This window comes from Pristiophorus japonicus, chromosome 9, assembly GCF_044704955.1.
Source record: "Pristiophorus japonicus isolate sPriJap1 chromosome 9, sPriJap1.hap1, whole genome shotgun sequence".
In the NCBI taxonomy this organism is placed as follows: Eukaryota; Metazoa; Chordata; class Chondrichthyes; family Pristiophoridae; genus Pristiophorus; species Pristiophorus japonicus.
Genome location: NC_091985.1, coordinates 135,431,315 through 135,453,446, shown reverse-complemented (window position 1 = coordinate 135,453,446; position 22,132 = coordinate 135,431,315). Strand labels below are relative to the sequence as shown.

Here is a 22,132-nt window from a genome sequence, read left to right as displayed (position 1 = left end):
GAATAACTAGCGTATGATTTACAATATATCCATATGACTTTTAATTCAATTTGGACAATTCCTTCTGGACTTCATCAGATTCACATGCCACCTATCTCTAATAAATTTTTACATTAACTTGCTACTTTTAATGATTGGATATTTTTAATAGGTTCTTCCCTGAAGTACCAAGAAATATTTTGTATTCCGAATGGTGTTAAAACTGTTATCATCAGGAAGCACTTTTTCACACAAAGGGTAGTAGAAAATCTGAAAATTTCTCCCGAAAGTCTGTAGATGCTTGGTCAATCAAAATTTTCAAGACTGAGATCGATAGATTTTAGTTAGGTACAGGTATCAAGGGATACAGAACAAAGGCGGGAAAGTGGAGTTGAGGTAGAAGATCATACATGATTTTATTGAATGGCAGAACTGGCTCGAGGGGTTGAATTCAATATATTTAAGTCGGAGATAGACAGATTTTTGAGCGATAAGGGAATAAAGGGTTATGGGGAGCGGGCAGGGAAGTGGAGCTGAATCCATGATCAGTCAGTATGATATTGAATGGCGGAGCAGGCTTGAAGGGCCATATGGCCTACTCCTGTTCCTATTTCTTATGTTCTTATGTTCTATCCTCACCTGACAGCTACAGAAGAACACTCTATAACAGGAGTCAGTGATTTGGAGTAGGAACTTTGGAAAATTTATCCCCTCTCTAATTGGTGACAGAGGATAATTGTCCCAACCTAACTGCTGCCATGGTTGAGGCCTGCTAACTGAGTACAAATCGGGAATCAAATGCAAAGACCCATGGTTTACTCCCACAGCATGCAATGTATTTGCCCATCAGGTGAGCACTCATCATGTATTTTATACCATTATAAATAGCTGAGATTAATGATTATTCAAACGTTCCTTTGCCTGAGCAAAATTTACCAGATGCATGGTTGCAGACTACTGGTAAATACCAACAACTTATTGCATCTTCTCACAAAAGCAAAACCAATTCTGGTTACTATCACACTAGTTATTGGAACTTAGGACTGGAATTTGGTGTTTGCAAGCAGTAGGGTTCCTTCCAGCAGAACTAACGGACAACTCTGCTCCGGCCCGATTTAGTAATCCTCCGCTCTTGTCATTTATCCTAATTTTTGAGAGCGGAATTATCCACACCCGTCATTATTTTCTTGACTGTTCGTGTTGAGAGAGTGAAATATTTAAAAACAACAATGATTGTTTCAATCCCCACTGATCGTCGCTGGAAAACAGCATTTGAATGCATGTTTCGCTGAGGTTAGGGTTCCAGTCTGGCAGCAGGGATGATGGAAAGATTGTTTCTGAAACACTATGGCAGGGACTGGTGTCCATCTTCTAGAAAGGTGTAATTGGGTATCCTGCTGGCAACAAGATTGAAACATGTATTTCCATAAAGGAAGACCTGCATTAAAGGTACAGGGGGATAGAGCACAGTCTGAAACTCTCATTTTAATGATATCTCCAGGATAAAGATCATACAAATGCTGGTGTTACAGTTCTGGCGGCATGAAAATCTAGGCTTTAATACCATTTATCTCTAGTACTGAACTCTATTAACTGTTTTAATGGCCCCACAGTGTAGCTATCTACGTCTTTTACAGTGTTTTTGTTCGACATATTTTGCTGTTTTTTTAATCCTTTCAAGTTATTTATTTCTGTGCTGTGCTTCTATCTGTGAACATTAACTTGTCAGCTCAGTAACTTCAATTCTTATATACTGTCTGATCTTAGTCACAGCCCATAAAACTAGGGAGGCATTTACAGCTCTGTCATGTGACACAGAGACAGCTCTCCCCAAACTCACAAGGTAATTTAATGCAGCTGGTAAATGTACTGATAAAAAAAAAGGTCAATAACAAAAAATAAGGAAAAAGAATTCAAAAAATAATTACAGGAAATAGTCAAAATAACAATTTGTTTCTTTAAATAATGCCAACCACTTGTGGGAAAAACACAAATAAGTCCACCATAGTTATATTAAAGATTAAAGTTATATAATTATTTTACATTAAAATAAGGAGAGAATTTGTCAAATAAACCACACAAGTTTTTATTTCCATTTTCCTTAACACCTTCTAAGACGTTAATTTAAGTTGGCGTGAAAATTCAGAACATTAAATTTAATGTAAAGCCTGATCTGCACTGATAGATTTTGATTTTCTTTTGGATGAGACATTAAACCGTGGCACCCTTTGCTCTCAGGTGGATGTAAAAGATCCCACGGCACTATTTCGAAGAAAAGCAGGGAAGTTATTCCCGGTGTCCTGGCAAATATTTATCTCTCAAATCAACATAACAAAAAAAACAGATTATCTGGTCATTATCACATTGCTGTTTGCTTGTGTGCAAAAATTGGCTGCCGTATTTCCTACATTACAACAGTGACTACACTCCAAAGTACTTCATTGGCTGTAAAGCGCTTTGCGATGTCTGGTGGTCATGAAAGGCGCTATATAAATGCAAGTCTTTCTTCTTCTTTCTAATCACACTTGCCTTCTGCATGCATTTTTCTTCTTGCTGCCTTTTGACTGATTTCCATGCTTTTTCACACGGAAGATCTCCTCTGCACACCTTTCCAAACAAAATCGTCAGCTCATTCTTTAGAAAGAGATTTGCGATTTTGTGACACAGAGTGCACAGAAAAAATCTTTCCCTTTTAACGTTGATTCGGAAGTTCTCTGTTCCAAGAGTAGTCTGGCAGATGATGATTTGGTTAATGTGAGTGCTATGTCCCAGTTTGTATCTTGTCTTACGCCAATCCTTCTTCAGTTTTAGATTTCATATTTTAATGTGGGATGGAATTTATTCTTCTCCATAAATACCAATAACCCCCAGGCACTGCTTTGTTCAGCCAGCTAACCAGTGGCTTTCCAAACGTACTTGCTATTTGCCAGTAGCTGCTAGGAAGCACCATCCTACATAATAAACAAACATTTTAAGGAATAAATGCGTACAGAATTGAATGGCAACATGTTACACATATTTTTGGATATTTCTCAACTAAAAAGCTGCTGGGTAGAAATTTATCTCGGTCGACGGCACAAAGCGAGCAGTATCAGATCGACTATCTGTTATACGCAGTGCCTGATATTCAGCTCCATTGCAGTCAATGCAACTGAAAATCAGGCGCTGCTTATAACGGGAGGCCGATCCGATACACCCTGCTTTGCGCCATCGCTCGAGATGAATTTCTACCTCTTCCAGCTCACTCTTGCGTTGGGGTACATGAGAAGCTGATTCAAAATCTGCATGTGTTTTGGATGCTGTGCTGAGCTTTCAGCTGTGTCCATATTCTCCTGTTTGTTGCTCACAGACTTGCCTGCTAATATTAATTTTAAACTGTGCGCATCAGTTGCAGCTCAGTTGTGCACATTTATATTTTAATCAGCATCAGCAAATCATGCCGCTGTGTTACCTGCACAAGCCTCCCTCAGCAAGTGCTCTACTTGGAACTCCTACACAGCAAGCGAGCCCGAGGTGGGCAGAGGAAACGCTTCAAGGACACCCTCAAAGCTTCCTTGATAAAGTGTAACATTCCCACCGACACCTGGGAATCCCAGGCCCAAGACCGCCCAAAGTGGAGGAAAAGCATCCGGGAGAGCACTGAGCACCTCGAGTCTCGTCGTAGAGAGCATGCAGAAACCAAGCGCAGACAGTGGAAGGAGCGTGTGGCAAACCAGGCTCCCCACCCACCCTTTCCTTCAACCACTGTCTGTCCCACCTGTGACAGAGACTGTAATTCCCGTATTGGACTGTACAGCCACCCGAGAACTCACTTTTAGAGTGGAAGCAAGTCTTCCTCGATTTCGAGGGATTGCCTATGATGATGACCAATATACTGAAAAGAACTCTTCACAATGGATTTGGCATCCTGATCCTGTTGGTCTTAAACTCGTAAAGAAACACATTGTAAATGTGAACATGATTTTAAGTTGATTTATTCCCAATAGTTTTTCTGTGAGACTTTCTCTCGTGTATTTCAGTTGCAGACGAACCATTGACAATAAGCTATCTCAAATCTCTGTGGACACATTTTTCGTTCCATCTCTTTCTTACATACCCAGATTCTGACTCCAGTAGCCACCTTCCATCAGTTTTTTTGTAATGCGCATTTTTAAGGCAGAATATTGTCAAACTAGCAATTGTAAACCATAAAATGAGGCAACAAGAGGCAGTTGAGCTACCTCCCATTATAACTTTTAGCATTACACAGTAATTCAGTAGAATATACTTCTCCTTTAAGTCCTACTTTCATGAAGTGTGCTGCCTGCTCAATAAGCTTCACTTTATGTGCAGCTTGTCAGTCTAAAAGCACTAGTTTTACTGATCTGCACGTATTCAGTGCCTGCTCCCATACATTGTGAGTAAAATGCGGTGGCAGCTATTTTAAATGATAAATATTTTATGTTATACATCCTGTTTCATGTATGTGCAAATAATAATTTGGGTTAGTTATTCTAAACATAGGAACTTGTAGAATGAATTCCATGCATGCTTGAACAGTAGGAAGTGTCTTCTGGAGATCATTCATGTGTATTATAATAAATGAAGCATAACATTATAATATAGGACAGGAACAGGAAACAGTTAGAGAGGATATAGCATTACATTGATCTTTGCTTTCAATAAGAGTTTACTCTTTTGGTGGCCTGCCTATTGCAAGTATGCATGGCACATATGGTCAAGAAAACGGAGTCACATTAGGTTCTTCAGTCAGTTTACAACGTTGAGCTCTGCAGCTTTAGCAGATGATGGTTAAAGTGCACTAATTAAATTAGGCTAAGATCTCTACTAATTCACTTTGAGTTGCCTTTCAATATTTGCGCTCTGAAATATTTCAAAGTATTAAGTAATTGAAGCAAAATTTAATTTGAGATCCTTTTTAAGTCACCCTTATTTCAAGCTGAGGATAATTTACCTTTCAATGGAGTTGAGCAACGAGCTCTTGTTAGAATTAACTCAATACAGTCATTGGTATCTTTAATCCCATTCGACCTATAATCATGTTACAGTTATACAGCTCTTATTGAGATATATTGTTTAAAAAAATCTCAAAATTAGACAATTTTTAAGAAATTGAAAAACATGTCATAATCTCTAATTCAATTAAAGTTGTCAACAAATACATAATCTACTGAGGAATATAATTTTTACATTTTTTTCAAACCATGCTTGAAGTGCAAAAGAAAGGCAAATCATAATTCAATCACACTGAACACTTTCATGATATTTCTATACTTTGTTTTAGATAGCAAAAATTCAATGACAATAATAAATGGAATAATTGTTGGGTGGAAGTAATTACAGCAAGCAAACTTGTTGAATAATCCAGGTGGTGATTTATTGTCATTGAACCCTGCCATGAGATTGTTTTCATTATATTACATTTTCCCCTCCAATTTTCTACTTTACTACCTTTCGCTTCAGTGATGAGTGACATGCTCCAAAAACTGAGGCCCTGTCTGCCCTCTCAGGTGGAGGTAAAAGATCCCATGGCACTATTTCGAAGAAGAGCAGAGGAGTTATCCCTGGGGTCCTGGCCAATATTTATCCCTCAGTCATCACTAAAAAACAGATTATCTGGTCATTACCAGATGTTTGTGGCAGCATGCTGTGCGCAACTTCATTGAAAGGTAAATCATCCTCAGCTTGAAATAAGGGTGGCTTAAAAAGGATCTCAAATTAAATTTAGCTCCAGTATTTTGCCCAAGTAGTCATTATTCACGTGTGAATTTAGACTGCATGTGTTTGCAGGCTATTTGGTAATACAGGGGCCTCACAACCTAGTCCTACCCTGCCCTCAATCAATGGGGGTAATTCTGACTCTTGGATCAATCGCCCGTTATACATTTCTCCAAATGGAAATGAAAATCGGGAGAGGTATATAAAAAGACTTGCATTTATATAGTGCCTTTACGACCACCGGATGTCCTAAAGCACTTTACAGCCAATTAAGTACTTTAGAATTGTAGTCACTGTTGTAATGTTGCAATGAAGGAAACACGATAGTCAATTTGCGCACAGCACGCTGCCACAAACATCCGGTAATGACCAGATAATCTGTTTCAGTTATGTTGATTGAGGGAGATATTGGCTAGGACACCGGGGATAACTCCCCTGCTCTTCTTCGAAATAGTGCCATGGGATCTTTTACCGCCACCTGAGAGGGCAGACAGGGCCTCAGTTTAACATCTCATGTGAAAGACAGCACCTCCAACAGTACAGAACTCCCTCAGTGCTGCATTGAAGTGTCAGCCTAGATTTTTCTGCTCAAGTCTCTGGAGTGGGACTTGAACCCACAACCTTCTGACTCAAAGGAAAGAGTACTACCAACTGAACTATGGCTGACACTGCGGTTGACGAAGGGCTGATCCCAATGACTTTAATCAATGTTCACATTTACACACTTTCCATCAATGGTCACAGTTACAGTGATTAAACAAAGAAAAAACTTGCATTTTTTAGTGCCTTTCATGATCTCAGGACATCCCAAAGCACTTTACAGCCATTGTAGTCACTGTGTAATGTGGGAAATTAGGAATGGGAATACTGGTTGATGTTGTCCTCTAGCTCAGAAATACCATGGCCAATTGTGTGCCTCTACTGATATCCTTGAGCAAAATCAGCTAACTTAGCATAGACCAAGGATTGAACCCACAAATGTCCATGCAATACATTTACTCAAGTCAAGGTGATTGTCAGTGAATCACTTCCACCATTTGTCACTGTTATGAGGAATAATGCTATCTTTAACAGATCTTTCTCTTGGGGAGGATTTTAGTAATGGACAAGGTGACAGATATCGACAGCCAGGATGCTGCCTTCTGTGATATATGCTGATGACCATACATTTGTGATGCAATTGTATAACATGTCCAGAATTTAATGTGCAATTGATTACTGTGAAATAATGCTGCCCTATATATTATGTAATAATGAAATACCTACAAAATTGTCAGTGGTGAATTTTTGTTAATACAAAGACTGGAGTTTCCCGCTAACAATTTATTCAAATGTATAACATATGAACTTCAACAATTGTACATCCATGTCTGGCATAAAAATAAAATGGGGAAGGTGGCTCAACCGTAGTTTACAAGGGAAATTAGGGATAGTGTTGAATCCAAGGAAGAGGCTTATAAATTGGCCAAAAAAAGCAGCAAATCTGAGGACTGGGAGAAATTTAGAATTCAGCAGAGGAGCACAAAGGGTTTAATTAGGAGGGGGGGGAATATAGAATATGAGAGTAAGCTTGCAGGGAACATAAAAACTGACTGCAAAAGCTTCTACAAATCCATGAAAAGAAAAAGATTTGTGAAGACAAATATAGGTCCCTTACAGTTAGAATCAGGTGAAGTCATGACGGAAAATAAAGAAATGGCAGACCAATTGAACAAATACTTTGGTTCTGTCTTCACTAAGGAAGACACAAATAACCTTCCGGAAATACTAGGGGAACGAGGGTCTAGCGAGAAGGAGGAACTAAAGGAAATCCTTATTTTCCCCAAATTTTGTTAGGGAAATTGATGGGATTGAAGGCCGATAAATCCCCAGGGCCTGAGAGTCTGCATCCCAGAGTACTTAAGGAAATGGCCCTAGAAATAGTGGATGCATTGGTGGTCATTTTCCAACATTGGATCAGTTCCTATGGACTGGAGCGTAGTTAATGTAACCCCACTTTTTAAAAAAGGAGGGAGAGAGAAAACAGGGAATTATAGACCGGTCAGCCTGACATCGGTGGTGGGGAAAATGTTGGCATCAATTATTAAAAACATAATAGCAGCGCATTTGGTAAGCAGTGACAGGATCGGTCCAAGTCAGCATGGATTTATGAAAGGGAAATCATGCTTGACAAATCTTCTAGAATTTTTTGAGGATGTAACTCGTAGAGTGGACAAGGGAGAACCAGTGGATGTGGTGTATTTGGACTTTCAAAAAGCTTTTGACAAGGTCCCACACAAGAGATTAGTGTGAAAAATTAAAGCACATGGTATTGGGGGTAATGTATTGACGTCGATAGAGAACTAGTTGGCAGATAGGAAGCAGAGAGTTGGAATAAATGGGTCCTTTTCAGAATGGCAGGCAGTGACTAGTGGGGTGCCGTAGGGTTCAGTGTTGGGACCCCAGCTATTTACAATATACATAAATGATTTAGATGAAGGAATTGAATGTAATATCTCCAAGTTTGCAGATGACACTAAGCTGGGTGGCAGTGTGAGCTGTGAGGAGGATGCTAAGAGACTGCAGGGTGACTTGGACAGGTTAGGTGAGTGGGCAAATACATGGAAGATGCAGTACAATGTGGATAAATGTGAGGTTATCCACTTTGGTGGTAAAAACAGGAGGGCTGATTATTATCTGAATGGTGACAGATTGGTAAAGGTGGAGGTGCAATGAAACCTGGGTGTCATGGTACATCAGTCATTGAAGGTTGGCATACAGGCGCAGCAGGCGGTGAAGAAGGCAAATGGCATGTTGGTCTTCATAGCGAGAGAATTTGAGTATAGGAGCAGGGAGATTTTACTACAGTTGTACAGGGCCTTGGTAAGGCCACACCTTGAATATTGTGTACAGTTTTGATCTCCTAATCTGAGGAAGGATATTCTTGCTATTGAGGGAGTGCAGTGAAGGTTCACCAGACTGATTCTCGGGATGACAGGACTGACATATGAAGAAAGTCTGGATTGACTAGGCTTTTATTCAATGGAGTTTAGAAGAATGAGAGGTGATCTTATCGAAACGTATAAGATGATGATGGGACTTGACGAGGTGGATGCAGAGAGGATGTTTCCACTGATGGGGGAGACAAGAACTAGAGGGCATGATCTTAGAATAAGGGGCCGCCTATTTAAGATAGAGATGAGGAGAAATTTTGTCTCTCAGAGGATTGTTAATCTGTAGAATTTGCTGCCTCAGAGAGCTGTGGATGGTGGGACATTGAATAAATTTAAGACGGAAATAGACAGTTTCTTAAATGATAAGGGGCTAAGGGATTATGGGGAGTGGGCAGGGAAGTGGAGCTGAATCCATGATCAGATTTTATTAAATGGTGGAGCAGGCTCGAGGGGCCATATGGCCTACTCCTGTTCCTATATCTTATGTTCTTATGTTCTTATAATAGTGAGGTAATGGCTGAGTTAGGTTTTAACATGAGAGCAAGCAAAGGCTGAGTGAGGTAAGAAGCCTTGCGGTTCTGAGATAGCAAAGAGAATGGGTAACAATTTGATAAGTCTCAATGTCAACACAATGAGAATGCAGAGTCAATTAAAAATGTAAAGGAGGTGTATTTGGAACTTAGGAGGAACATACAAGGAACGTTCAGAGGACCAATAACATAACAGTACCTAAAACAAAGAGACACAACACAGGTTGTAATGGAGAGAGAGATATGTTGGAGGTTCGGGGTGAGAAAAGAATCACCTCTCAAACAACAAGCTTCATCTTGTATCCCTTCCAAGAGTCTGAGAATTTGTTACATAGAATTACATTGTGGAGTAGTTCCAGGAGAATAAATGTAATGACACATTAATAATTATAACAAGGCAATTACACTGTTATTCTTGGAACTTTAAGTATTCAATAAAAATACTTAATTGAAATTGCTTATATTATGGTTTCCTCTTCCACTCTTATTAGTGAGTTTAAAGCAGCAATATGCCATAATTAAAATCAGGAGTGATTTGATGTTCAGGCCCTGCTTAAACAAAACAGTGTTCTTTTTTAACTTTAAAAACAACAACAACTTTTATTTATATAGCGCCTTTAACATATTACAACGCCCCAACAACAGGAGTGTTATGAAACAAAATTTGACCCTCAGCCGCATAAGGAAATATTAGGGCAAATCACCAAAAGCTTGGTCAAATAGATGGGCTTTAAGGAGCATCTTAAAAGGAGGAGAGAGACTTAGGGCCCAAGTTACGGCATCTGGTGAAAACGGTGCACCTCCGAGACTTACGTGACCTGCCTGGGCTCGAAGGTGCGCCGGAATAGTCTGCAGCAATTCTCCGGTCCTCCTGGACCATGGCGTGGCGTGGCACAGCGTAGTCTCCCTGGGGAGAAGTCTGCCTGCAGGGGGGGCGGGGCTAGGGATCATGCCTTCTTCTCAGTGCCGGCAGTGTTTCGCAGGCGCGTTGGAGCATGTGCGTCTGCGCAATGGCTCGGGGGAGCATGGGTACCGGGGGGGAGCGTGGGTACCGGGAGGAGGGGGGGGGCGTGGGTACCGGGGGGGGGGGAAGCGTGGGTACCGGGAGAAGGGGGGGGCGTGTGTACCGGGGGGGGGAAGCGTGGGTACCGGGGGGGGGGGCGTGGGTACCGGGGGGGGTGCGCGTGGGTACCGGGAGGTGGGGGAGCATGGGTACCGGGGGGGGGGGGGCTTGGGTACCGGGTGATGGGGGGGCGTGGGTACCGGGAGGGGGGGAGCATGGGTACCGGGGGGTGGGGGGGTACCGGGAGGAGGGGAAGCGTGGGTACCGGTAGTGGGGGGGAGTAGGTACCGGGGTGGGGAGCGTGGCAACAGGGATGGAGGAGCGTGGGTTGGGGGGCACTCAATGATCGAAGGACTGGAGGAGAGAGCAGGGGTGCCTCCTTCCAGCCTCTCCCCCACCCCACACACACCCACCCCCCCACATTCCCCCCCCACACACACCCCCCACCACCCCCCCCCACACACCCCCACCCCCCCCACACCCCTCTCCCACCCTCCACATACCCCCCCCACACACCCCTCTCCCACCCCCCACATACCCCCTCCCACACACACACCCCCTCCCATCCCCCCCACACACACACATACCCCCTCCCACCCCCCCCACACACACATACCCTCCCACCGCCCCCCCCCCACACACACACCCTCCCACCGCCCCCCCCCCACACACACACACACACACACCCCTCCCACACACCCTCCCCCACTCCCACACATACACACACACAGACACACACCACACACACACAGACACACACCCCCCCCCCCCCCCGCACCCCTCACTGTCAGATACAGAGAGAGAGACACTACAGTGAGAGACACTGACAGAGACACCTTCCCTTCACATAAAGGTAGGACTTCTATTTTGTATTGATTGATTACTTATTACTTTGGTCTTGGTGTTTTAGGTGCAGGGTTCCTTCTATTTTTTAATTAATTAATTGCTTATTACTTTTTGTGCTTCGTTTAGTGCTTGGTGCTTTAAATGTACTGCTTTGTTTAGTGCTTAGCGCTTTGAATGTACTTTGCTTCTTTAATGTTGTTGTGAAGGTGTTTATGGAAAATCCTCTAACTTCCCTTACCCCCCCGCTGTTGTGATGTTGATGTGTCCTTTGTGTTTAATGCTTCCCACCAGCCGTCTCTGGCTCTGCCTGCACTAAACTTAACTCTCGGTAAGGTTTTTCAGAACTTACAAAAGTGGACACTTACTCCATCCTAAATTAGTTTGTAGTAAGTTTTCACTGCCGAAACTTGCAAAACAGGCCTGAGTGGCTGGATACACCCCCTTTTGAAAAAAAAGTACCTTACCTAAAGCCAACCTAAACTAACTCACTAGAACTGGAGCAAACTAATATCCGAGAATTGCAATTTCTAACATACTCCAAACTAAACTAGTTGCTCCAAAAAGCTAGGAGCAACTCCACCCGAAACTTAGGCCCTTAGCGAAGTGGAGTAATGTAGGGAGGGAATTCCAGAGCTTAGGACTCGGCAGTTGAAAGCACGGCTGCCAGTGGTAGAGCGATTATAGTGGTAGAGCGATTACAATTAGGGATGTTCCAGAGGTAAGGTTGCGGTGGTGGGGGTGGAGGGGGAGGGCGGTGTGGGGGGGTAGTGGTTGGGGGTAGAAAGTAGGAGGTCGACCAGGAATCCATTGGAATAGTCAAATCTAGAGGTAAAAAAGGCATGGATGAGGGTTTCAGCAGTAAATGAGCTGAGGCAGGGACGGAGACAGGCGATGTTATGGAGATGGAAATTGGCATTCTTGGTGATGGCATGGATATGTGGTCGGAAGCTCATCTAAGGGTCAAATATGACACCAAGGTTGCGAACAGTCTGGTTCAGCCTTAGACGGTTTCCCTTTTAGAGCTCAGAAAGTAGCTCATTTAAAAATAAGATGTCATGAATATTCTCTGCTCCTCTCCTGCAGGTGGTGATTTATGCGTGGGTAAGGATCTATCGGCTCCAGTAACTCCCCAGTCAATGCAAATGGACATGCGTCATTCATGGGCATCAGGACATTGTTCAACATTCCCAAGCCCTTTGCTGTCTTCACCTGTAATCAAAACATGTGCAGTTTCTGGAAGGGGCTAATACACAGTTGTCAAAAGCAAGATTTCTGCCTGATTTGCTTTCCCTAGCCAAGGGACAGTGAAGGCAATTGTAGCTGATATCAGGTGACAGCCTGACTAGAGACAGGACCCTGGGAGTTTCCTGGCAGATATGACTCCATATCATGAAGGACACTGAGCCTTTGAGGTAATTTTTGAAATCTATTTATTGACCTGACCGCTCACTAACATTACAAGGAATGAAGCCTCTAACCAGGGAACAGGGAGGCCAAACAACCCCTCGAGTCTGTTGTGCCTTTCTATTAGATCATGGCTGATCTGTACCTCAACTCTATCTACCTGCCTTTGCCTACCTATCTACCTGCCATCCCATGATACCCTTAGCGAAAAATGTCGATCGCTCTCAGTCTTGACAATATCATTTAACCAACATCCTCAGCCTTTTGGGGGAGCAAGTTCTGGATTTCCACTACCCTTGGTGTGAAAAAATGCTTCCTGATTTCACTCCTTACTCTAATTTAAAAATGATGCCTCCTTGTTCTGAATTTCCCCACCAGAGTAAACAGTCACACTGCATCTACCTTTTATCATTTTAAACACAACAACATTAGAAGGTGGGGAACAATACTATCTTTCGGCCTGATTCGTGCAGTCAAATGTGTACAAGGTGCCCTATCATGGATTTTAACTCACGCTTTATTCAATAAGAGAACCGTTGTGTCTGTAAGCCTTCTAGTAATGACTCCACAAGGCAAGGTATTGTACTTAAACTGTGGTGACCTTAGTCCATTTATTACAGCTCCTGAGTGAGGGTACAGCATGGTGAGCTCCCTTTTATACCTGGTTACCTGTCGTGTACAGGTGACCCCTAGGTCTCCACCAGTTGCACCCTCTGAATAGTGTATACAGTGTGAAGGTACATTCAGTAGTCTTATGTAACTGTACATTGAGTGTACAGGAAGTATACTTACATTATATACTCGCAGGAACTCGCTGTCAAATTTCTCTCTGATGTCTCCTCCCACGCAAAAATGTCAAGAAAAACTCCAGATAAGTGTGAGGTATTACAATTTAGTAAGAAAAATAAGGAGATCACATATAACTTAGAAAATAAGAATCTAAATGGGGTAGAGGAGCAAGGGAGTACAAATACACAAATTACTAAAAGTTGTGACGCACGTTAACAAGGCCATAACAAAAGTAAACCAAGTGCTCGGGTTTATTTCTAGGGGGATAGAATTGAAAAGAAGAGAAGTTATGCTAAACCTGTATCGAACCTTGGTTAAACCATACTTGGAGTACTGATTGCAATATCGCCTACCAAAGTGGGAACGAGGCAGACAATGTCCGTAGCAGAGTCCCAACCCACCACTGGCTCCCTCCTGATCTGCAGAAGTGATTTTATCCTGATTGGGCTTGTTAAGTCCACCCAGCGAGATTCCCGGCCAATTAAAAGGAAGCAGATCTGATGACATCATTTGATGGTTCATCATCAGCCGGTTTCCTTAAAGGGACCATGCACAAATTTATTATGACAGTTGTGCTCTCAGTGTTCTACAGCATTGAGCTGCTGCAAACACTGACAAGCACTGCACAAAGATGCATGGCTGCACCCAGGCTCTCCCATCACTCCCTCCAGATGCTTATGGAGGGAGTCTCAGCACGCAAGGCAGTTCTCTTCCCTTCCAAAGGATGGAAGAGACCTCTCCAGGAGATCAACACATCCTGGTTGCACATTGCACAGGAGGGCACAAGCAGAGATGTCAATGCACCTCCGACAATGTTCCCTCTTATTTTGCTTCGCATGCGCGCCCCTTTATGGGGCTGCGTGGCTCATTCACAGCTTCACTAATTTGTGAAACATAACATTGAAAAAGCCAGTCCCAGGTTGTGCAGGACTGGTATGGAACTGTTTGGCTATGCAGCTTATAGGGAACACTGACCTCCAACGGTACTGCACTCCCTCAGTTTGGCACTGGAGTGTCAGCCTAGATTTTTGTGCTGAAGTCCCTGGAGTGGGACTATGAACCCACAACCTTCTGACTCAGAGGCAAGAGCGCTACCAACTGAGCCACGGCTGACACTAAATTGTACAGCTTCTTCTGGACCATCTCTGGGATCCCTCTGGTGGATAACCCGGAGCTCACCTGGTCAGCAATTTTCTGCCATGCTCTTCAGGTCTGGTGTAAGTCTGTGGGTTGTCTGAAAAGTTTAGCATTTCTTTCCAGACGTTGTCAATCGAGAATTTGATGTCTTAGCCACCTTGTTCACCAACTTTGTACAGCTTTGCGCACTCCATGGTTAGACAAATGAAGCATTTGCCATTTAGCTATGTTAATATGCCAGTTAGGTGCTCAGGGAGTATGAAAGTAGTTGGTGTACTTTCATTCCCATTATCAAATTCAGAACTCGGCCCAGTATGGCATGCACCCATCAATTTGATTTGGGGTTGTTATTTTGCATAAAATCAAGCAGTGGACCTTTTAGTTAGAAGAAGAACACACTATGGGGTAGAAATTCAGTGCTGCCCGAAACGGGTCGCGTCTACCGCTTCTGATGTGTTTTCACCGCCGCTGTGGATGAGGTGGCCTCCTGCAAGAAATTCAGCTCTTTGTCATTTTTTTTTTTGACCGGACCGGAAGTCGTGTTAATGGGGGCGAAGTGCGGCGATGAGCACGCTAGAGGGGCAGAAGTGGAGGCAGGACAGAGTCTCCGCCGCTGTCAATCATCAGCGGCAGAGACTCCATCCTGCCTCCACTTGGTGCTGATGATGTCATGATGCGTGTGCGTCACCACGTCTCTTCCCTTCACTTAAAGGGGAGAGGTGCTGCTAGCTCTGCGATTATTTTAGTTAGGTCCACTGGGCCACCAGGGAGAGTATCGGCCGGGCCAGCAGCCTGGCACCCAAGAGTGGGTGCCAGGCTGCCTAATTGTCGGGCTGACCTGGCAGTCGGCTGCCAAAAAAATAAAATGGCGGCCCCGGCAGTGCGCCCTCCCCTTGAATAACCGCTGCACACACTTCGAAGACAGCGCATCGACAGAAAAAGCTTTTGGGGGCACCGCTCAGCGGCTGAATTTCTATGGAGGTGCGGGAGATCGGCGGTGCAAGCTTTGATGACACACTTTGGCGGGGTCGGCAGCAGTGGGGCAGAAGTGGGGACCACCGGAAAAATCAACTAAATTTTGCTGGCGGCGGCCATTCGATCACAAATTGGCGGCCTGTAACTCCACCGCTTGGTCGCCGCTTTCCAACAGTAAGAGGCCTTTTCGGGAGGCTGAATTTTCACCCCATACCTCTAACTTATATAGGAGTACAGAAGTAAATCAATAATTTTGGTGCCAACTATTTGTAGCTTGTAATTTTTACTATTCTTGATTCCCTGTATGCATGGATATTATCTATTTTCGCAGGCATATTAGAAGTAGGATTTTTCAATTTCCATTTCCTAAAAGAAAAAATATTCACAGATATGATTTGTGTAGCATTGCGATCTTTGATGGTGTGTTCACAAAAACGTATCATTTGAAATGTCCAAATTGTAAACATTTACTTATTTAAAATGTGATTATTGAACAGTTGGTGACAAAGCAGTAAAAAATATTTGGCGGAGATGAAATTCCAATTGATTTAATCATCTCTGGAGTGCTGTTTGATGGTAAAGGTGTCTTTCCGTCTACTAAAGAACTCATGGCGTTCAGCTCCCTCATGTCTGTCTTCAAGCATCAACATTTAAGTTTATCGAATATCATTAATAACAGAAGTCGGCAGTTCCACACTGGAACATCAGCAGCAAAGGCAAATGAACACAGACTGGAAGCAGCACTATATAACACGCTGCATTCACATCATCAAAACTTTAAGTGATACGTCATGTGGCTTATGTGAAAATGGGGCTTTGCTCATTTTTGATGTTATTCCCTTCCTTTTTTAAGAACTAAACTTTGAAAAATATTTGGGCCAAAGCACACATTGCTGGTTAAAATACCTTCTAACTTTGAAGAAATAATATTTTCGTCAATCAATTCTTCTTTGTGCATCAAGATTTCAGCCTAAGCCATCTCTCTTCCCCATCATTATTTCCTGAATTGTAATGGGCACATAGATTGATTGGTGCAGTTTGAAAGGATATAAGGAATCCAAATGGCTCCTTCATGCATCTCTGTGACATAGATGCCAAAATCATCCTTCCTGTGAATAGTCACTATGCTTCTCAGACTAAAAGAAACAAAAAACCCGCTGAGAGATTAATGAAAAATTGCTCACACATGAAAATGATCTTAATGTAAGGCATTCTAACCCACAGCTGCTACACTTATTTACTTTGGCACAACCTACCGGCACTGTTATACAGATAATGGCCCATACATTTTGTTAGATAAGCCTCATACTATTGGAGCAGAGACTTGAAACTGCTCTGCACATTTAACAAAATGAAAGCTTTTTTGACTGTTGTCAAGTCTTTACAGATGTTTGTTTACCCTTGCTTAAAATAGATGCTGGAGCCTTACTCTACCATCTTCCATTGCACTTTAAGTCATCAACTACTGTCCGTGGTTGACCTTTTTACCATTGCTTAACGCATCAGTTTGTTCAGTGATGACAACATCAAGGGATATTATCTTAAGCATTTTTTGTAACTTTTCTTTAATTGATCTACAGTATAGCACGTTATGCTACATTACAGATGGTGCATACGTACATTGCCAATATGCATTATAACATGGAACAGTTTGGCACCCATCTGGTATACAGCTGTGAATTGCTTGCAGATGACCCTTGCAGTTCATGTGGGAGGGAAGGCTCAGAATACATTCTCATTATGTGCCCCTTTTTACCATAATCTCCGGCCTATTTTCTGTCCAGTGCCTTGCCACTTTAGAGTTTGTACTTATGTGTATGTAAAGGAGGGTGCCTACTAGCAACAGGCAATAGGCCAGCAATGGAAACTCCTGAAGAATGCACAATTCCCCTCCCTTTCAGGTTGTCTCCCTTTCCCAATGGAGGCATTTACTCCAGCAGTTTATAACAGAAAGGCACTGGACTCCCTTCAAACGAAGAGTAGTGGAAATCTCAAACTCTCTCCCCCAAAAAGCTGTTGAGGCTGGTGGGGGTGTGGGGGGGGGTCTTAAAAATTTGAAAACTGGGATTGATAGATCTTTGTTAGGCAAGGATGTTATGTTGCTATGGAACCGAGGCAGGTAGATGGAGGTAAGATACAGATCAGCCATGATCTAATTAAACGGTGGAACAGGCTCAATGGGGCTGAATGGCCTGCTCCGGTTCCTATGTTCCTATGACTACAATCAGGAAGTGGTACCCTGGCAGTTTCCCTCCATTCTAGATTAGGTTTACCAAATCTACCTGTAGCATCCCTACGAATACTCTAGTTAAGAGTTCCTAACTAAATACTTAACAGGCATTGAACCTAATTCATTCAGGGTCTCTATGACTTAATACCATGTTACTTTGCCACATTGGCACCAAGGGGGCCCTGGGCACATTGTTGAAAACCCTTTCCCAAACTCTTAGCTTATCAGCAAGAACATACTTAAGGAAATATCATCGATGGAACAAGGAATCTGGAGTCATTAATCTAATGAAAATATCATTTCTGGTTCAAAGAAGTGTAAAAATGTGAAGTGAAGTCTGTCTAATATTATCAGTCTTATATTGTTAAACTACAAATTGTTTGAACATAAGCATTTAAAGTGATGTGGTTAGAACAGCTGAAAGTGGCAACCTATTTATACCTGGCACAAGTATGTGAAGGATGTGAAGGATGTGAACTGATGGTCCTCGGTTCTCAACACACAAAACTTGAAAGAAGGAAAATATAAGGGGGAAGAGATTCAACTTGAGCCCGAAACAGACCTTAAGTCATCAGCAATCACTCAATGTCAGCCTGAGGCCTGAACCAAATTCAGGTTTGGGCCTCATTTAAATGCCACTGGTGAACTGCAGGCACCAGGTGTCCCGCTGCAGCAATGGATGGGCTGGATATCATCCTTCTCCTACACCGAGCTGGCTGGCAGGTTAGGTCTGGAGGTGGGAGGGGTGGTGGGTGGCGATCCTGGGGAGAGCCTTGAATGGGCCAGCAACAGGCCTGAGTTTTTTTTGAGGGGGAGTTGTGATTCTCCTATGCCCACATAAAAAATTTTTTGGAGCGGCCTACAGCAGTCCCTTCAAGGATCACTGGTTCGGTAGCTCAACACCTGGTGCAATTAGGTGGCATACGCTCCAAGAATGCTCTGCCCATTTTAACCTGAATTTCTCATTTGGGAGGTCTTACAACTGGTATAGGACCTTAATATGCTTATTTAAGAAGCCCAACATCTCTTTCAGGCAAGCACCTTGAATGATTAAAAGTTGCTCAAAACCAATAAGGCACCTGGCACAGTTTAGGCGCGGCAGATTACGATGTGAAGTTCGGATATCTAACATCAATTTTACGCCAGAACAATAGACAGTCGTGTTTTGAATTTCTCCCCCATAATTTTGAGCTTCCTGAATTAGATCTTTACTTAAATACCAAGATTATGATGTTCTTTAATTGTACCATCAGTGGATTGCTTTGAATGTTGCTTCCTACGTCAAACATCGAATAAAGCTTTTAACCCATTCATTGAGATCCCCCAATAAATAACCAGAACAGTGTACTGGACTTCAAACAGGGAGTCAATCTATTTCTATTTTGCCAGATGATTATTCTTTAACCAGCAGGGTACCTTGTATAATATTTTGTATCATTCAGAGTGAAGCAAGGCTATATTCAATCAATTCAGTGGTATGAGTTCATCCATCATAGTTGGATTGTGTTCATAAGTTTAAAATATAGAGCAGGAAAATAAGGGCTAGTGCAACTTGTTCAGGTTGCCTCATCTTTCTGCTGGACCTTTCATCTATCCATCCATTGGGACTTTTTTTCAAGTTTTTTCATTCAGTTCTTCCCCTCTTTCAAGTGGCCATTATTCATGTGTGAGCTTTGATAATGAGGGCCAGTGCACTATTTGACTGTGGGGGATGTCACAGCATAATCTGAGTCTATTCTTACCCACTGTCCATACATGCACTCTTCCAGTAGGATCATGAGCTGATGATCAGGATCAGCCCAATTTTCCCTTCACCAATTAACTCAATGGTACTGAGGTCAACTCTGCCACCCTGCAGAGGTTCTGGCTAAAAATATCCAATTCAAAACAGATAGTGCATTGCATCTAGGATCTTCTTGGTGTACATGGCACAGCTACATAGTGGAAACATTTATTGAGGCAGCGGGGAACAAGACATTCAGAAATCTCATTCTGAAGGAAGTCCATTGGTAGAACGTTTAATTTTGGCATGGGTGTAAAATAGGCTGTAGCCATTTACTATGATCACACAACTAAATAACCAATTCTGGGGTATAAGGGGGGCAATAAATCGGGCCAAAATTCTTCTGTTCTTCAAGGATCTAAGTCATACTGCAGCTCAGACCCCCAAGTTGGTCCGATTTGCATTGTTTGGCAGGCTGGTATGTCTGGTTCCCCTTGATGTACTTGCCTTCTGTTGTCCTTCTATTCCAGTGACTCCTGGAGGAAATTCCTGGCCTCTGGGCTCCCCTCTGCAGCCATGATACCTCTTAAACTCCAAGCCTTGTTCAGGGCAGACAGAGGCTATGCCCTTAACAAGACCCCATGGAAGCAGCCGGGGAAGGCTGGAATCTGGATCCAGGACTTGGCTTAATTTCCGACCCTTCCACCACACTCTTGCCAGATATACATTGCATTCCTTTAATAATGGTATTTTTTTTCTTGTGTATACAATGAATCTTGGAATATTAATGGTTAAGAATAAATATTAAAAATAGCCTATGTGCTGGGATTGTTAAAAGGTACATTATTTTGGTAGTCTGTCATTAAAATTCTCTGAATCATGGTTATCTTCAGGTATTATGGCCAACACTTGAGATGTACCTATTTAAGAAATACTCATTATCACTTTTGCCAGGCAGTATATTTAATAGCCTGTAGCATTCAGTAGAATGATAGTTGCTACACATAATAAGAACACAAGAACATAAGAAATAGGAACAGAAGTAGGCCATACGGCCCCTCGAGCCTACTCCGCCATTCAATAAGATCATGGCTGAACTGATCATGGACTCAGGTCCACTTCCACGCCCGCTCCCCATAACCCCTTATCCCCTTATCATTTAAGAAACTGTCTATTTCTGTCTTAAATTTATTCAATGTCCCAGCTTCCACAGCTATCTGAGGCAGCGAATTCCACAGATTTACAACCCTCTGAGAGAAGAAATTTCTCCTCATCTCTGTTTTAAATGGGCAGCCCCTTATTCTAAGATCATGCCCTCTAGTTCTAGTCTCCCCCATCAATGGAAACATCCTCTCTGCATCTACCTTGTCAAGCTCCCTCATAATCTTACACATTTCGATAAGATCACCTCTCACTCTTCTGAATTCCAATGAGTAGAGGCCCAACCTACTCAACCTTTTCTCATAAGTCAACCCCATCATCCCCAGAACCTTCTCTGAACTGCTTCCAAAGCAAGTATATCCTTTCGTACATATGGTAACCAAAACTGCACGCAGTGGGCTCAAGTTTCGGCCTGAGTTGCTCCTATTTTTTTGGAGCAACCAGTTCAGAATGGAGCATCTTAGAAATTGCAATTCTCGGTATTTTTAGTTTGCTCCAGTTCCAGTGAGTTAGAATAGTTTCATTTTAGAACAGTTTTTTTTTCAAAAGGAGGCGTGTCCAGCCACTTACGCCTGTTTTGCAAGTTTGGGCAGCGAAAACTTACTCCAAACTAACTTAGAATGGAGTAAGTGTAGATTTTTGTACGCTCAGAAAAATCTTGCCTACACTTTAGAAATTAGGCGCAGGGAACGAGAGATGGGGGTGGGGGGGAGGAGGGTGGGGAGGGAAGTTCGAGTGAAGTTAGAACATAATAAAAACATATAACAGAAGAATTAGGAACAGGAGTAGGCCATCTAGCCCCTCGAGTCTGCTCCGCCATTCAACAAGATCATGGCTGATCTGGCCGTGGACACAGCTCCACTTACCCACTCGCTCCCCATAACCTTTAATTCCCTTATTGGTTAAAAATCTATCTATCTGTGACTTGAATACATTCAATGAGCTAGCCTCAACTGCTTCCTTGGGCAGAGAATTCCACAGATTCACAACCCTCTGGGAGAAGAAATTCCTTCTCAACTCGGTTTTAAATTGGCTCCCCCGTATTTTGAGGCTGTGCCCCCTAGTTCTAGTCTCCCCGACCAGTGGAAACAACCTCTCTGCCTCCGTCTTGTCTATCCCTTTCATTATTTTAAATGTTTCTATAAGATCACCCCTCATCCTTCTGAACTCCCAACGAGTAAAGACCCAGTCTACTCAATCTATCATCATAAGGTAACCCCCTCATCTCCGGAATCAGCCTCGCGAATCGTCTCTGTACCCCCTCCAAAGCTAGTATATCCTTCCTTAAGTAAGGTGACCAAAACTGCACGCAGTACTCCAAGTGCGGTTTCACCAATACCCTATACAGTTGCAGAAGGACCTCCCTGCTTTTGTACTCCATCCCTCTCGCAATGAAGGCTAACATTCCATTCGCCTTCCTGATTACCTGCTGCACCTGCAAACTAACTTTTTGGGATTCATGCACAAGGACCCCCAGGTCCCTCTGCACCGCAGCATGTTGAAATTTCTCCCCATTCAAATAATATTCCCTTTTACTGTTTTTTTCCCAAGGTGGATGACCTCACACTTTCCGACATTGTATTCCATCTGCCAAACCTTAGCCCATTCGCTTAACCTATCTAAATCTCTTTGCAGCCTCTCTGT

The 22,132-nt window shown here is 43.0% G+C and overlaps 1 long non-coding RNA gene across 2 annotated transcripts in view; it reads left to right on the top strand.

Annotated features, from left to right (window-relative positions):
• The first annotated feature begins 632 nt into the window (after positions 1-632).
• LOC139272695 (uncharacterized) overlaps positions 633-22,132 on the top strand; it is a 142,651-nt gene continuing 121,151 nt past the window's right edge. For both annotated transcript variants that reach the window (XR_011594945.1, XR_011594944.1), the window contains exons 1-2: positions 633-829; positions 12,153-12,481. This is a non-coding gene — a long non-coding RNA (uncharacterized lncRNA). The remainder of the gene's footprint in view (positions 830-12,152; positions 12,482-22,132) is intronic.